The following is a 17,243-nucleotide window of genomic DNA, read 5'->3' as shown; positions in this document are numbered from 1 at the left end:
CAGGAAGTCTGTGACATTTTCCAGCCTCCCCCATCCCTCCTGGTTCTGAAACCTCGAATAATAATCGCAGCCTTTTCCCTTTTTCTACTTCTTGCTTCTGAAATGGACGGACCAAGACACCGTCTTTCCTCAGCATGCGGGCAGTGCCAGCCCCGGGCTGGGTGAGTGTTACAAATACATAATGTAAAGTCGGCTTTTTTGCAAATATTAAGATGAATGTTATATGTATAATGTTAAAATAACTCTGCTGTATAGGTGGTTTTTTTGTTTGTTTTTGTTTGTTTGTTTGGTTGTTTTTTTTTGGTTGGTTTTTTTTTTTTCCTTAGACACAATAGTGAGATAGCTAATATATAGTTATGCTTGTAATGGAACTGTCTGTTTAGTTAGGATAACATCCAATGAACATATAATGAGGACCCTACTACTAACATACCAACTATCAGCACCTGCTGTCTAAAAAAAGAATAGACCAAAGCCTGAACTGGAGGTGATAAAAAAGCAAGACTAAAACCACAGCCAAGAAACATGCATGCTCTAAAAAAGGGGACCCAAAGAAAGGCCGTGCTAAACAGTTCTTAAGAAAGTATAAATAATCGTAATAGTATATGAATATGCAACAAGCTAATGTAATAAAAAAAAGTATTTAAAGAATGTCTTCTAAGATAGTAAGTGTACTCTTGGCTAAATGCCAAGCACCCGGCCATTAACCCTTTATTTCCTATTGTCTTTAATTAAACTTTTTAAACTTTACCAAAAAAGTAAGCCTCATTTTTCACAGTGAGTGTGGGAGGCATCCCCCTCCCAGGGCTCTGTGTTCGTGTCCTGAGGGGCTGCCAGGGCTCATGGCAGGGTGAGCAGCGTAGGGTGATTTGCACAGTCTTGGTTTTTGTACTTTGGAGCTCACCAGTGGAACAGAGTGCAGAGGCTGGTTTGGCATCATCCTAAGCTCTGGACTGGTGTGTGTGGAGGAGGAGAGTGCTCCTACACACTGAGCACCTTTATCCCTTTTTTGCCCCACCATGTGCATGACGCATGCCTAAGGAAAGGGCCTCATCTCATTGGACAGTAAATGTTTTAAACCCAGGATCTGAATGTTTCCTCCACCCCTCAGCTGCGGGGCCTCGAAAGGATTTACATTTAGATGCATGGGAGCAGGTGAGAAGTAAACTACGTGTGTTTCTGTGGTGCTGCTTCTTCGCCACAGCTGTAGCTTGATCCCTATTTTGGATTATACTGATAGTACAGAAGAGTTCAGGCTGTTTTCCAAAATGTTTGTATGCAGAAATGTGAATTGAGGTAGTCAGAGGCTTCCCAGGGAATGGTCATGGCCCCAAGCCTGCCGGAGTTCAAGGAGCATTTGGACAATGCTCTCAGGCACAGGGTGGGATTGCTGGGATGTCCTGTCAGGAGTTGGACTTGATAATCCTTGTGGACCCCTTCCAGCTCTGGATGTTTTATGATTCTATCAGATGTGCTTCTGCATTTATCGCAGAGAATATTAATGCATGTTCCTTTTGCTTTAAATAATGAAACTTCTGCTTTACCTAATGATATGTGATGATAATTTTGCTGTTCTACAAGCCTGAAGCTGAGATATTGAAAATTCATCTGTGCTTGTATCATCCTAACCTTAAGGACTGGTATTAATTTCTCAAGAAATCAAACAAGCTCTAACAGGACAGAGAAAATTAGCTCCTGATTATTGGTAGTTTTGAGAGAGATAAAGGAGCACTGTTTCAAAACACTTCTGTGCTGATTTCCCTCATCCAAGCATCCCAAGAAGGCAGTTCAACACTCTGCAAGGGCTGCAGCTGTTCCACTGGTTATTAGGCCTTTGGGATAAACTTGGTTCTCCATATTCAGGTTTTTTAGAGGAGAGGTTAATGCACATTGGTCCATAAACCCCACTCTGGAGGCGCTGAGGCTTTGTATGGAGTGCACGAGAGCCTGGAGCACGTGTGGACAAGAGCACTTCCACGAGGAGAGCTGATTGAAAGAGAGCTTCAGCATAAGTGTGTAAAGGGGCCTTTGAATGGGTTTGGCTGTAACACAAAGCTGCTCCTGGAGAGCTCTTTGGCAGAAGGAAAGAGGCTCTCACAAAGAAGTAGTTGTGTGTTGCATCAAAAGATGCGGGGTCAGGGATTGGAGTAAGTGGATCTTATTGTAAATGCATCAAAGATATCTGGATACAGAAACTAGAGTGGAAGATAATGACAGGGAAGAGTCACCACTAACAAAATGTGAAGCTCTGAGCACTTAAAATGTGGTGAAGAGGGTGCGAGAACTTCCCTCAGCCCTAAACAACCAGGATAGTGAGGTGGCAGCAGCAGCAGTGGTGCCTCAGGTACATCCACCCAGGGGGAGCTGGTAAGGAAGGAGAGGTCAGCACAGGTGGGAGCTTGCAGAGGATGCACGGATACTCCTGGAGAAAAAGCTGGAATCTGTGGTGGGAGGTGGCCAAATTCCAAGGGACGGGTAATAGGCTGTGAAATGTTGCAGAGACTGAAAGAGAGGCGGGGCATTGGAGTCATCCACAATCAATGGATCCCACTGACTTGTTGGACGCTGCTGACCCACCAAAACAGGGCTCCAGTTTGTGCAGAGCAGCCATGCTATGAAAAGCCAGCGTCCAGAAAGGAGACAGAGGAGTCCTGCAGTTTTATTCGAATAAGGAGAGAGAGTCCACTGGGGCACGTCCCTGTGAGGTCTCTCTCAGTTTCACAGAACTCAGCCTCTTATCCTAAATTCCCGGCCGCGTATTGCCCTATTCCTTTTCCTGTTGGCTGAGGAAGGTGCAGCCTTCCCGAACTGCCCACCACATGTTCCCTCCCTTGAACAGGTTAATTTCCTCCAAAATTAAAAGTTCAGGCTGTCTGGGTTCTGCAGGTCCACCAGATGTTCAGACGGTCTGGACTCTGCAATTGGCTTGTGCGCACACATTTCTTCTGTCATCCTGTCACAGTTCAGGATGTAGACTGGGTTCTGTAACAAACATAAAACCCGTTTCGAAGACATTAACACCCATTTCTCCTAAATACCCTCACCCGTCGGGTCGTTTGTAAAGACATCAGCACCCAACTTTCAAATTCAACCTCCAACCTCCAGGCCAAAACCCCTTGGGATTGCTTTAAAGCTTTAGACATCCTCGAGCGAAGCCAACAAGGAGGAAGCGGCGACTGAGGAGGATTTTTAGGGTGTCCTGAGCTCAGCCACCTTCTCTGAAGTGTTTGCTTCTCCCTCCAGGAGCGTGCAATCCCAACCTCCACAGCTCACCAGCTGCCTAACCTCTGGGGACGTCAGCATTCCTTCCTGGAACAAACTAGGACCTACCTCAGCCTAAGAAGAGACAGATGATCTCCAAGTGCTCTGTGCCTGGCCAGAAGCTGCTGTGGTGAGTGATTTCTAGTCCAGAGAGAATATTTTCCTCCCAGCACCCCTCAGAGACATTTTCCTTTGCCCCAAAAGGCTCCGTCCGTGTTGATTCATGCTTGAAGTGGTGCTTGTTAAATAAGTGCCGCTGAGCTCTGCTTCAGACAAATGAAGTTGATTTAACAGGGCTGTAGGATGGCCAGGTATCTGTGTTATTTAAGAGTATTGGCAGTTTGAAGGCCGAGAGCTAAAAGCACTTCATTTTTATTTCAGCTCTTAATTGAAAATCAGCTGGTTTGTCTTGTTCTTCCCGGTGCTGCTGCTTCCCTGCTCCCGGCTCCCATCCCCGCACGATGGGATAAGGGCTGTTAACGCCACACAATGCGTTTGTCAAAAAGTGGCACCAGCCCAGGCTTTCACTTGTGGTTTATTCGTTTAATTAACCAGGGTCTTGCAAATACTTCTTGGTGAGGCAGAAATGAGAGAATCTAACGTTTATTGGGCCGGATCCTTACATCATCTTAAGCCACCTGGTGAAGGCACCAAGGTGAAAAATGTGTCTCCTGTGATTAACCTTGACCGAATTCAATAATACCTCGGAGTCACATTATTGCTGACCTTGTGCTTTGCTACCTTCTCATCTTTCTAATTTGTCTTTTCTTCCTGCCTTTGCAATAACAGTCAGAAGTGTTAAAAAATAAAAACCTCCTGCTGCCTTGTGGGAGAGAGCTCCTCTACTCACAATGATTTTAATTTTTTTTTCTTTTTACTCTCAGTATATTTCTTGCTATTGGTGTTTTTCTGGCATTTGTGCGCACAAACACTTCCATGAGAATAGCTCCTTGAGAGCTGTTTGGAGGTGACCTTGCCGTTTTTAAAAATGAGTTTGTGTGATGATGTGCTGAATACTGCCAGTCATCAAGATAATTCGGCATTTGTTCACACTAGAAGAAGTTCTTCCTATGTGCCATTTTAGGAGATGGTCCTTGTTAGGAAAATTAATCCACGAACACCAGAGGTTTATGTCCAAAAAGGAGACAGAGGAGTCCTTTTACTTTATTCAAATAAAGCGAGAGGCCACGGGGCATTTCCCCTGGGGTCTCTCAGTTTTTTTGGAGGACGCAGCGTCCTTTTTATCCTAATTTCCCGGCCGCATTTCCCTCTCTCTTTCCCCATTGGCTGAGGTACTTGAGAGGTACAGACTTCCCGAAATGCCTAAGATTCCCCTTTTAATGTATAACCCCCCTTAATTTTTAATTTTTATGGGATTTATGGGTTTTTCCCCATTGTTGCTTTCATCTTTCAATATTCATTTACAAACAAGCCTACTGTTTGTTTGTAAAGGCAAGTATCTTCTTTTCTATTAATCAATCAGTAGAATCCTTCCCATTGTTTCACTTATCTCTCAGTGCTAGTTTTATCTACCAGCAGACCCAGGGCTTGTTTGTAAAGACAAGTCTCATTCCTCTCATCCTGACATTTTTTGTAAAAAAGGCAGTGTTGAGCCGGGATGTCCACAAAGAAAAGTCCAGGTGCTGCCTGGGCTTCTTTCCAGTGATTTGCTATTCTTTGTGAGTGTCTTGTTGTTTTGTTTTCTTTGTTGGTTTGGTTTGGCTTGGTTTGGGGTTTTTTTTGGTTGGGTTGTTTGGTTTTCTTTGGTGAACTAGACCAGAGCACCGAGTGCCACAAACCCTTTGTTGAGCACCACTACCACCTCGCTGGGCAGCCCCTTCCATTGTTTAACAACCCTATCTGTGAAGAAATTCTTCCTGATGTCCAGCCTGAAGCTTCTCTGGCACAGTCTGAGGCCAGATACATCTTCTTATACCCCTTCTGAAGCAGAAGTGTGAACTCCAGGACCTAAGCAAGTAAAACACTTGGAAAATACCTTGCACATCCCAACGTCCAGCATTGGGAGCAACCTCTCTTCGTGAGACTTTCACCCAGAAACAGCAGCAAGTTTAAAATTTGGTAAACACATCCCTCTGGCTGCTATTTTTGGGGTTTTTTTTTTTGGTTTAATCTGGAGCATGTTGAACTGCCAGCTGTCCTGTTTACTCCCTGGTGTAGTTTAAGATGCTGATTGGAGGTGCAGCATCCTTAGGTGAGAGTCGCTGACTACATTTTATCTTGGTGGAATTTGTAGTCTGGTGGATTTATTGAGGACTATCTCCTCTAGAAGAAGATTTAATCTCTCAACTCTCTCAGCTATCACTCAGTTGACCTGGGTGGTGCATCACAGATTCCAGAGATTCCAGCCATTTCTCTGAGACTTTGGGCAAAAGGTGCTTACCATATGGGATGTTTATCTTTCATCAGGCTTGGTTTACCCAAGAATGTATCAATACAGAATTTTCTCTCTGCGGGTCAAGAGGAAATCTACATGTATTTTTAGAAACACAGACAGCGAAACCATTAAATTAATTTGTCTTTGCTTTAATAAAAGCGCTTCTTCCCTTTAGAGAATGATAATGGCACTAGATTAGTGTATCCAGGAGTACCATTGTGAGTGGCAGCTGGAGAATGAGAGCTTGATGGGATTTAAAATGAAAGAAAAATGTTTGCAATCAGTTTTGTGCTTCATTCTTCTCTTACCCCGGCTACCTGAAATGTTCAACACATTATTCTACAATTATGTGGTCTATTTTTTTTTTTTTTTTTTTTTTTTAAAGGCAACGTATTGTAAGTCTTCTGCAAGAAACTCTCAAGATGCTATTTTCATGCAAATAGCTTTGTGTGCTAAATTGAGGAACTTAAGAACCACAGAAAATACAGGAAATGTGGGCAGAACACATTCGAAATGTAAAAGTTTCCTGGGAGTTGTCAACAGCTCTTTAAGAAGTCTATTGCCTGCACCTTTCAGCAAGCTTTTCTTTGTGATTGCTGAGGGGAAAAAAGCCCCAACAATTACTGAACTGAAAAGATTGTAAGTAGCTTGTTACACTGAGGAACAGCTCTGGAGAGCGATAAAGGAACCGCGTTCCGCAGGCACTTCGCCTTTCTGGCTTTGGCGAAAATCGAGACGACAACAAAGCCCCACTTCTTTTTCTAGTTCCCACATTTAAAGTAAGAGGATGCCTAGGTTTCTTGATGGCTTCTCCTCAAGGTTTCTCTGGCACCTTCTAGGACTTGTCCTTGCATCTGCGCCCTTCCTTCAGCAGCAACCGTAGCACAAGAATCCCGAATTTCCCGGTGGAAGGATCTGTATCGCTCGTACAGAAGATGAGTGCATAAGCCGTGATTCCCGAGGGCCAAGCCGGTCTGGAAAGCATCCTCTTGAAACTGAGTGGGGTATGAATAAAGCGAGTACTTTTCCCACCGCAAAGATGAGCACTTTCTGCTTCACTGCTGCGGATGATTAAGGAAAACAATTGCGCTCCGACAGCGCGCATTGACATTTCCAAATGAAAAAGGAATGAAGAACAGATTCTGGGAGTCTCGCCATTGATGAGAATGGATTTCCCTGGATGGCAGGCTTTTTGAAAGTCCGATTATGTTGTTGTTGTTTTAAATGCTGCCTAGAACAGGCAATCCTGTCACTGGGAAAAGCAGTGGATCGGAGGAGTCCAGGGGGTAATCTGGGGGACAAAAATGACTCTACACTCATGAGCCCACTGAAAGGCGAACAAGAAAAAGGCCTGAGTGAGTGAGGACAAAGAGGGGAGGGGCAGCTGGGTTAATGCTGGTAAATTAATATTTGAGTTTAAGTTCAACTTCCACTTGCTTGCAAATGAAAACAATTGTGTCAACACTGCAGGAGATGGGCCGTGCAGGGTTTTTTATTTATCTTTCCCCCCAGCCAAAGGTTAATTCTTTGATTTAGAAGGTAAAAAGAAAGCGAAATGACAGGCAAGCACACTCAGGGGCTCGCTGCATTTCCACAGCACAGCCCTGCTCCAGCAGCTGGCAGGGGGCTGGAGGCGTTTGGGGTACCACGGCAGGGAGGGAGGAGCTTGCCAGACAGGTTTCCTGCAGGAATTTTTTGCTCTTTGTGATGCTCGCTTCCAGCCCCCAGGATGTTTACAGCCGCATCTTTTCATAGGCAGCATGTGATAGGTAATTTCATGTGAAAAATCTGTTTAGTCCCCTGATGGAAGAAGTAAACTTAGGTGAGACTCTCCTGTGAATTCTTGGCATGCCATAAAAAAACCCCGTTGCAGTTCTCTAAAATATTAGCTGTAAAACTTGTTCCTTGTTAAAGTTACAATCAGAAAGTGTAATAAAGGGATTATTCAGGCATGCATTACCATGGAATGTTCATCTCCGGGCACTCTGTAGTAGATTTTGACTCTAGTAATACCGTGCTTTGCCTGGTAAATCTCGTGGTGGCTGCTGGGGTAGAAAACACAAACCCTCCTTTAAATAATGCATCCCTTCCCTGCTGTGCTTCTCCTCTGGTTCAAAGACAGTCCCCCTTTAAAGTTTAATCAGTAGTTTTATCGTTGCTCACAGGCAAAAGGTACCGATCCCAAAAAAACCCCAGGAAAACTGGGATTGAAAAGTTGAACACTGGGCGGAATTGCACCTTCTCCTCTGCTCCTGCTGGTTTTAATTAATCCTCCATGATGGTGTGTGCCTATTTGGGAGGGGTGGCCCCAGGAGGGTGACAGGAGTCTGTTCTGGCTGACATCCCCACCTCTGCCCAACCCATCCACAGGAGAACCAAGCTCTTGGTGAAACTGTGCTGGAGCAGAGCTGGAGCAGGGAGTTCTTTCTTGGTTTTGCTTGTATTTCTTTCCCCGTGTGGCTCTCTCAGAACTGCTTCTGCCCTTGCAAAAGGCCTTTTGGCTTTTTGTGTTGTCTGTGACCTGTCGATGCTCCTGGAACACCAAAGGGTGCAGGACATGGCTCAGCGCAGCCATTGAAAGGTGGATCTGTTATAAAAGGTACTGAGAGACCTGCCTGAGCTGATGCTTTCACTAAACATCATTAATGTCGTTTTCCAGAGCAGAGTCCCAATGATCCCAGCACCGCAGTGCTGCAATGGGAGAGGTCCCTCCTGGGGGAAAGCACTGGGAAATCATGGACTCATGGAATGGTTTGGGTTAGGAGGGACTTTAAAGCTCATCTCGTCCAAGCCTCGGCCGTGGGCAGGGCACCTTCCACTAGACCAGGGTGCTCGGAGCTCCAGGCTGGGATGACATGAAACACAAGCTGCTGGAATCTGTTTTTATATCCATGCTGGTGCTCCCTGCTGTCTTTTCAGGTTCACGGGGGAAATTTAAGCCATCTTATTTTCCATGTGTACTGTTTTGTCTAGAGCCTGCTTGGCCTTTTGTGTTGAGACTGCATTAATCCTGGCTTGGTAGAGGGCACTTCATTATTTCAGTGGGATAATACCAGTCTGCTGGTGTTCAGTCTGCCCCTGTATGTTATTGTTACATGTGCTATATTTGTTATTGTTGCCATCTCTTTCTCTCCAATACCCCTGCAAAGCCACTCTGGAGAAAAAAGCTCCTTTCAAACTCTGAATCACCAATATTCTCTGGAGTCTCCTACCAGCCTCAGTTTGGATTTTAAAGCTGGTAAAAATGATCTCGTTTAGAATGCTGTTGGTTTTGCTGAACGTGTACTACCCCACCAAACATTCTTCTTTCTCAGTCCAGTTGCCACTTCAGATCTCTAGTCCATATTGTGCTGCTTTTCTGTTTGAAGAGACGTGCAAGATCACCCCATAACAGTCAGGGCTGTGAGGCATTTCCAGCCTTCGAATAAGTTGAACAGGATTTTCCTTCCTTTTTTTTTTTTTTTTTTTTTTTTTTTTTCCCTCTCCCCGCCCCTTATTTCTGTCTGCATGGGTAAAGCCCAGCAAATGCTGATCATTCAGCTGAAATGCCCAGCGTTTAGGTCTTGTGTTCTTAACTGTGGGGAGGAAAAGAGGCATTTAGTACAGCTTTGCTATGGATTGATATGGAGATGGGAGCAGAGAAGTTGGATGAGGGGTTTTCTTGGAAGCCTGGTGCAGGATTCTTATGCATGGCTTCCTGGCTATCTGCACAGGTATTTTATAATAACAGGAGATGGACATCTTTATAGAACTATTACAGATGTGTTCTCATCTCAGTGTCACAGTTTTTCTTGTTTCCTGCGGGAGGCTCTCCAGGCCTGCCCTTGCTCTGGAACTGGTGCTCCATGCTGGGAACTCTCCTGTCTCTCATACCTCTTTTACCTGCAGGGATTTCTCCTGTGAGCCGTAATGTGCTCATGCATTTCCTGGCTGTGATTGGTGCTGTACAGATAACACTGAAATACCCGGTTTTTTTTAAATTGTGCAGATTTCCAGGTTTGGGATGTGTTTTTCCCTGGAGTCTAATAAGTTTGAGGGGTGTTTCTAGAGGTGTGAAAGTACTGAAGGCCTTTTTTGTACCTCTTAGTGGTGTTCCCCTTTTTTAGGGGTTGGACTTTGTCTAGGAGCTCTTTCCAACCCTAATGATTCTATAGAATGGGTTACTTGAAAATCCAGCTGGATTTCTACTTCTTTTAGCCTGAGCTTGATGCCCAAATCATATCAGGTTTCTTAATTGATGTCCCACCCGCCAAAAAAACCCCTAATTAAAGGGGTGAATAATTTTGCAAGGGCACACCAATTGTGATTCCCCAGTCTAGAGGAGTAACTTTTTTTTTTTTTTTTTTTTTTTTTTTTTTTTTTTTTTTTTTTTTTTTTTAATGCCGTTTGTATCATGCATGTTCCATTCTGTCAACTGGTATTTTATTTTGCCATTGTTCTCTAATATTCCTGTAAAATCCAACTTCAGCAAATGTTCCTCCTGGAAACTTCAGCTGTGTGGAGAGATGGAACACAGGGACAGTATGGACTGAAGCAGGGAATTCCTGGAGGCTGCTAGAAGGCACTGCCTGTGGGATTATGCCAAGAAACCCAACCCTCTTGACTTTCCAAGCTATTTGATGGTATTTTTATGCAACCTCCAGGCTCACCACCTTCCTTGCTTTTCTCACCTGCAGCCTGTTCCTCCCCACCAACCTCAGCTTCCCTCACTTCCCAGAGCAACACCTTTCCCATTTAACGTTCAAGGCTTTCTCACCCACAGAAATTCCTGCAGGTGGAGCTGGAACGACATCCTGCTGCTGGAATAAGTTATGAGGCACGGCTTGGCTCTGCTTCCCTCTGGTTCTTGTTTCTCACCTTGCTCTCCACGTGCCTGTGTCTGGCCACCTCTGGATCAGGAGACTGCACTATCAAAGGATGTTGTGCAGCACTTCGGTGCATTTTCTTGTGACAGACGTCCTGATTTAATCCTGACAGGAGGGAATCTCGTTCCATTGCCTGTCCCCTAAGGACTTGTGATGAAAGGCACAGATTTGCTCTTGGGTTCAGCTGTTTGATATTATCAGTGCTAAGGCTGTTCTTTGCACTGATTTATCTAGAAAGGCCTCTGGGCATTCCCAGATGCTGGGCAGCCCAAGAGGATGTGAGAGTCAGAAATTCCATGCTGTTGGTGCCTAATTTTCCTGCGGACTATTTTCTGCAGGTGGCTGTTTCCTTAAAGCCTCAAGCTGGGAATGTGAAGCCCTGGTATGGCTCCCACTGCACCTCCACTGTGCTGTTCAATCCCACCAGCAGAGTGTCTCCCAGGATGAGAAATAGCTGCTAAAGCACAGGAGAACTCTAAAAGGCTGGGAACGTGCTCAAAACATCAACCGATTGATCTGTACAGGGTTCCTGCTGTGAGCACCAGTATATAAAAAAACAGGATGGGAGAAATGAGACAGGCTGGTTTTGCATGAAATGACAGAAACAAATTGCAGGGGAGCTTGGGGAATTTTCAGTGCGAGCTGTTGGAAAACTGTGGTGTGTCCACTCTGGAAAGGCTGTCTGGAAGGCTGTGCTCTAGCAAAACACAGTTGTAATGGGTGTGCTGAATGATGGGATGTTCCATATGGGCTCTGCTCTGTGCCTGCCCCCATTTAACTGCTGCAGATGGTGAAGGGGTCCTAGACCTCATGGAATCCCAGAATGGCTTGGGTTGGAAGGGACCTTAAAGCTCGTCTTGTTTCACACCCCTGCCATGGGGTCTTGTTTCACACACGTCCCAGTAGACCAGATTGCTCCAAGCCCTGTCCAACTTGTCCCTGAACGCTTTCGGGGATGTGGCATCCGCCACTTCTCTGGGCAAGATGTGGGTGGGGACAGCTCTCCACAGGTCCCTCTTAATGGCCCCCTCTTCTTGGGGCTGTGCCAGCAGCCTCACAGCCCCTGCCCTGGTGGAATGTGGCCCTCATCCCCTTCATCTGCAGTGTCCACTGGCTGTGCTGGGCACCCCAGTGGGGCTCCAGTGAGGGGCACGATCCTGAGGAAGAATCTGCACCGGTGTCTTGCTCCCTTCTCAGTCTAGGGCATTTTGCAGCTTTGGGGCTTCCTGAGCTGAAAGTTAATCTGTAACTTTGTCTAGTGGTCCTTGATGGAGTTTTGCCAGATTGCTCAAGCTTTTTGTGTTCTGGGCCCTTCGCGTGCCCTGTTCTAAAGGATTCATGCCTAGTGTGACAGAACTGCAGGCTGTTTCAGCAATGTTTCAAAGTCTTTGTTTTCCTGGTACGTTGAATTTTTGCTGTTATTTCTCAGGCCTCTGGCGTCCCCTGACCTTTCTCTGGCAGGAGGAGCATCTTGCAGCCCTGCTTCTGATATCTTTTTTTCCTCTCTCTGAAGATCTTTTGAGAATGTGTTCTGCTGTCATGCAGGCTATCAGGCGAGGGCTGGGGGGAGCTGCTGTGCAACCTGTTGAGTTTGTGCTGGAGTTTGGTGCAAGTCCCACAAACCCTGCTTTAAAAAATGCATGTTCTCAGCTCTGCCCAAAAAGCAGAGCTCAGCTCAAACACTGAGCCAACCAGTGTGCTTCCCCCTTCCTTCCTGCTCTGGTTTCCCTGTTAATATCTGCTGGAAGAGCTCATATCTGTCCTGTCTCAATGTCGACCTGGGCATGTCCAAGTCCCTCATGCAGAGCTGATGTTCTCTCATTTCCCTCTCCTCTGGGTGGTTTGGGGTTTTTTTTGTTGTTGTTGTTTGGTTTTTTTTCCCCTTACTGTGGGTTATTTTAGCGCAGTAAACATTTTTTTGACAGTTAGTGACGTGAATAAATCCTTTTCCTGTTCTGCCCCCAGTTTATTATTTAAGGGGAGAAGATGATTAAATCCAGCCGGGCTGATTTGAATTCTCTGTTCGCAGGAAGAGGGCGGCTGATGGGGGTCTGTCAAACCGCAGAGTTTGCGTTCATCAGCATCTTGGGAGAAACAGCCATGCCAGCTGCTTAAAACATCTGGTTTGGGCTGTTCTCTCCACTCCCCATCTCTGCTTTTCTTTCTTTTTCTTTTCTTCTTGAGAGTTCAGGGTTGCTGACTCTAAGTGTTGGATTTAGCGGGGTGGCAGCTCGGTTTCTGCTGTTCCGCTCGAGCCCCAGAGCCTGGTGAGGTTGCTGGGTTGGAGTCCAAGTGAGGGTCAGCCAGGGCAGTAAAAAGCCACCATCTGCTCCCAGCTTTCTGCAGGAGAAGCTCTCACAGTTTGGGGCTGGGCTCTGTGTGCCCGAGGACCCGGTCTGTGGTTTGTGCGATGCCAGCACGGAGCAGGGGGGGGCCCCTCTGTGCAAAGGGAGGAGGTGTTTTCCTAACCTCGGTGGCATGGAAACGCATGCAGTGAGAGCGAAGGAAGCCCCAGCAGAGTTAATTAAGTGTTGCATTTAAGAGGTGGAATCGAATGCAATCGCTTTGCATTTATTGGAGTTAGCTTTTCATGCTCTCAGGGGGAGGGCTGAGTACCTGTGCAGTCAGGAGCAGTGCATTAGTGTGGATTTGGCTGAGGGTTTGAGAGAGGAGTTTTGAGCTCTCTGAGCAGTGGATTTGCTCACCAGCAAGCCCTGAGCCTGCCTGATGAAGGTAGAGTGCTGTAAGTAGTCAGGAAGATGCAGGGGTGAGGGTCCCCTCCTTTCTATCCCCTTTCCCCTCCTCTTGACTAAAAGATGTGTCAATAAAACCAGTACCTTCTGGAGACTGAGCTCACTGGTGCATCTGAACAGTGATTCCTGTGTTTAGGTCCTGCTGTGTCTCTCCCAGTGGAGCTCAGCCTGGCTAATTAAGCAGGGACTAAATCCCAGAATGCCAGAATTATTTAGGTTGGAAAAGCCCTCCAAGGTCACAGCGTCCAAGCTGTGCCCATTGCCCATCTTGTCAACCAGACCAGAGCGCTGAGTGCCACATCCAGTCATTCCCTGGGCACTTTCAGGGATGGGAACTCCACCACCTCTCTGGGCAATCCATTCCAAAGCTTGACATGCCTTTCCATGAGGAAATTCTTCCTGGTGTCCAACCTGAACCTTCTCTGGTGCAGCTTGTTTACAGCTTGTTTTGAGGCTGTTTCCTTTCCTCCTGTCCCTCTTCCCTGGAGCAGAGCCCGACCCTCCCCAGCTGTCCCCTCCTGTCAGGGAGTTGTGCAGAGCCACAAGGTTCCCCCTGAGCCTCCTTTTCTCCAGGCTCAGCCCCTTTCCCAGTTCCCTCAGCCACTCCTGGGGCTCCAGCCCCTTCCTCAGCTACGTTTCCTTCTCTGGACATGCTCTGGCGGGTCCCAGAACTGGACACAACATTTTAGATGAATATGGAACCCATAATCATCCAAAATGCAATGCAGGCAGTACCCTGTGCTGATGGGTTCGCCCGGCTCGGTGCTGGGCTCTCCATGCATGGAGGAATCGGTGGCTGTGAATGCAGACACCCCTCAAGGCTGAGGCTCGGCCATCACCAGGGTTAGGAACCCACCACTTAGAATAATCAGCCACATTTCTTGTGGCCTGGATGCCATCGAGTCTGGAAAATTCTAACTAATCTTGTTTGGTCTCTGCCTGCACCTTGCTGGAGGGGAGTTCTGTTCCGCTGAAAATAGCGCTGCAGATGCGTGCCAAAAGGAGCAGGTCCATGTCTGAAGCAGAGCCAGCTCCTCCTCTCAGCATGGAAATGGAGCTCCTGGACTCACCTGGCCTCATCCTCCACTGCCAATATTTTAGTGGGATAGGTTATCTCATGGTATTTTGGCCACAGAGGATGACTTGCAGTATTTCAGGTTTTCCAGGGTTGTCCTTTCCCCTGCCTGTCTTTTCCCTTCAGCCTCCTGTGCTTCTGATGCCTGACTTTATTATCTTTGCTATTTCTAACCCTTTTTTTGGTCCTTGTTGGAGCCTGATTTTTGCTGGAGGAAGATGGAAAAGGTCAGGCTCTCACTAGTGAAGTTTATTTAGTTTGCTGCATCTGTGGACAAACTTGCATGTATGTTGCAATTATGACCTACCAGGAGCCTCCTGGGCACATGGGTCCCATGGTTGTTTATTTATTTACTTACCTCTCCTCTCTTGTTCTTTCCTCCCACCTGATCCAGTATTCCAAATTTTACCTCTCCTGCAAGACAAAAAAGCTTGGTGGACTGCAAACAGTAAATAAAGCTGACATTTGCAGCAGTCAGTCTGATACAGGAGGACGGGGATGCAGCAGCCCTTTTTTTGTGTTTGTTTCCACTCCTTATTTAAAATCTCTTTTAATCAGGAGCTAATGACAAGTTTTGGTCACGAGAGCTGATGCACAGGGAAAAAAAATACTCTCTAGTTCACATTCAAAATAATGCAAACCATTATAAATAGGGAGATCTGCAAGGATATAATCAAGCTAAATTTCTCATTGTTGCTCTCACCAGAGATGATTTCTTGCCTCTATCTGGGTTGGGCTGTCGTCTAGCTTTAGGGAGAATGTGTTCTCTCTTTATTCCACTTATAAACCTTTGTAGCAGCAGCAGCTGGTGGTTGCAAGAGCGGGTTTTTTCCTCTGGGTTTTGTGCAGATCAGGCAAATATTCCAGTGGCTTGGATATTGCTGTCCAAACTGTGGCAGGAAAATTGCCCCACAGGTTTCAGCCACTCCTCCCTCAGCTGAACTGACCCTTTGAGGTGGAGCTGTCTCCTCCTGGACTCCGCTGCAGGCAGACACAGGGAAGTCTTGCAACAGGACACAGCAGCAGCCTGCCAGGAAAAAGGCTCTGGCATGGGAATAGAGTACTCTCTCTGCCTGCAGATGGTGTGCAATAAGCTCTGGATTTTAGTGACTCTGTGCAATTTATCCTGTTGAAAGTAGCTGAGCCTGGAGAGAATCGGGAACTGACGATGAAGTCTCCAAACAAATCATAATGCCTTTAATACTTGGGTGTTTTTTTGGTCCTAATTTTCTTCAACTGTGCTGTACATGAATGCAACATAAAAACTGTGCACTTTTCCGTGCTTTAATTGAAATAGTGTGTGGAAACATGGAATGGATTGGGTTGGAAAGGACATTAAAATTCAGCCAGTCCCATCCTCCCTGCCATGGGCAGGGACACCTTCCACTAGACCAGCTTGTTCCAAGCCCCATCCATCCTGGCCTGGGATACTTCCAGGGTTCCAGGGGCAGCCACAGCTTCCCTGGGCACCCTGTGCCAGGGCCTCCCCGCTCTCACAGGGAAGAATTTTTTCCCAATATCCCATTTAAACCTTCCCTCTTTCAGCTTAATAAGGCCATTTTCCCCTTGTTCTCCATGCCTCTGTGAAAAGCCTCTCTGTGTATTGTGGAGACAGCTTATAAAGCTGGGCAGCAGTATTCTGGTCTGCTGATTTTCCTACTGAATTCTATTTTAAAATTTTTAAAATGATTTTTGGTTGTTTCTTCACAGGGCAGTTCTCTGAGAAGTGTGGGTGGCTTCAGTTGTGGTTTGGCAGTGAAACGTGCCATGGAAATACCACAGCCTGAAAAACTCCATGGTTATGGAAGGTAAATGTGGCTTTATGATGTCACTGTTGTCCCCAAAACACAGCCTTTGGCTCAATTATTCTGCATGTGTCTCTCTTAAAGCTTTTTCCCCCTGGCTCCACTGTGTGTGGAGCAACTTTTGCTGAGGAACCGGAGCATCCTCAGGCTTAAGTGACCTGATTTCATCTGTGCTGCTTTCGTCTTTCTAACCTCAGAAGGCAGAGACCCTGAACTGAAAAGTATATAAAAAGAATCTAATTAGTACAGGACAAAAAAATAAGGCTTCCCTTGAAAAAGGGGGACTGATTTTAATCTTCTAAATTAACAAAGGGGTGGAGCTACAAGCAGCAAGTGTGGCACCTACTTGGACATTCCACAGCATCCTTTTTTTTGGCCTAGTTTTTGGTAGGAAGGCAAGCTCCTGGCTGGAGTTATAGCTTCCATCAAAGATTGTCTTGTCCGGACACGTTGACAAGTCGCCGATATCCTTGTCAGCTGTGAAATGTCAACGCGCCTGTCAGGAGACAGCCGCTGATGAGAGAGGTGAAAGTGCCTGGTCTCACTCCTGCCTCCTGGGGTGGCCCACCTGTGAGGGGCAGGAGAAGCTGGCTGTGACCTGGGCAGCTGGGAAAGCCCCCAGCTCCTGGCTGAGCATGACATCGAGTCTCTGTGGTGCAGAGTGGTTCTCTCAACCCCTTGCTCATCATCAGCTGGCTCTGGAAGTCCCGCAAGGAGCTGTTCTTCCAGAGAAGGCAGGCACCACAGGAAAGATTATTTTTGGGGCGACTCTTGGAAAAAAAGCCTGGTGTATTTGGGATTTAGGCCAATGAGATGTCCCAAACTGGGACATCTCAGCTTGCAGCCTCTTTGGCCAGATGCCTGTTGAGCCAGGGCATTTTTGCCAGGTGGAGATGAAGTGTTTTGCTGGGTGCTTGGAGAACTCCACTCTCCACCTGTAATTTTTTGTCAGAACTTTCATTCCTCTTTATTGCTGTTTTTCTAATTTTTCCCTGGGCTTCTAATGACAGTGATTATGCCAAATGTGGTACATTTCATGTACTGTGGAAATGACTTTCAGACCCAACTCTCAGTGCTTAAAGGACCCTT

General features: G+C 46.4%; 1 long non-coding RNA gene across 1 annotated transcript in view; it reads left to right on the top strand.

The window, feature by feature from the left end:
• Window positions 1-17,243, top strand: part of LOC120756017 (uncharacterized) — a 28,732-nt gene continuing 11,489 nt past the window's right edge. Inside the window, exons 1-3 of the long non-coding RNA XR_005701986.2 lie at window positions 1-161; window positions 3,244-3,391; window positions 16,060-16,157. This is a non-coding gene — a long non-coding RNA (uncharacterized LOC120756017). The remainder of the gene's footprint in view (window positions 162-3,243; window positions 3,392-16,059; window positions 16,158-17,243) is intronic.

This window comes from Hirundo rustica, chromosome 8, assembly GCF_015227805.2.
Source record: "Hirundo rustica isolate bHirRus1 chromosome 8, bHirRus1.pri.v3, whole genome shotgun sequence".
Lineage (NCBI taxonomy): Eukaryota > Metazoa > Chordata > Aves > Passeriformes > Hirundinidae > Hirundo > Hirundo rustica.
Note: the sequence above shows the minus strand (reverse complement) of the source record. Positions and strands in the feature narration are given on the sequence as shown.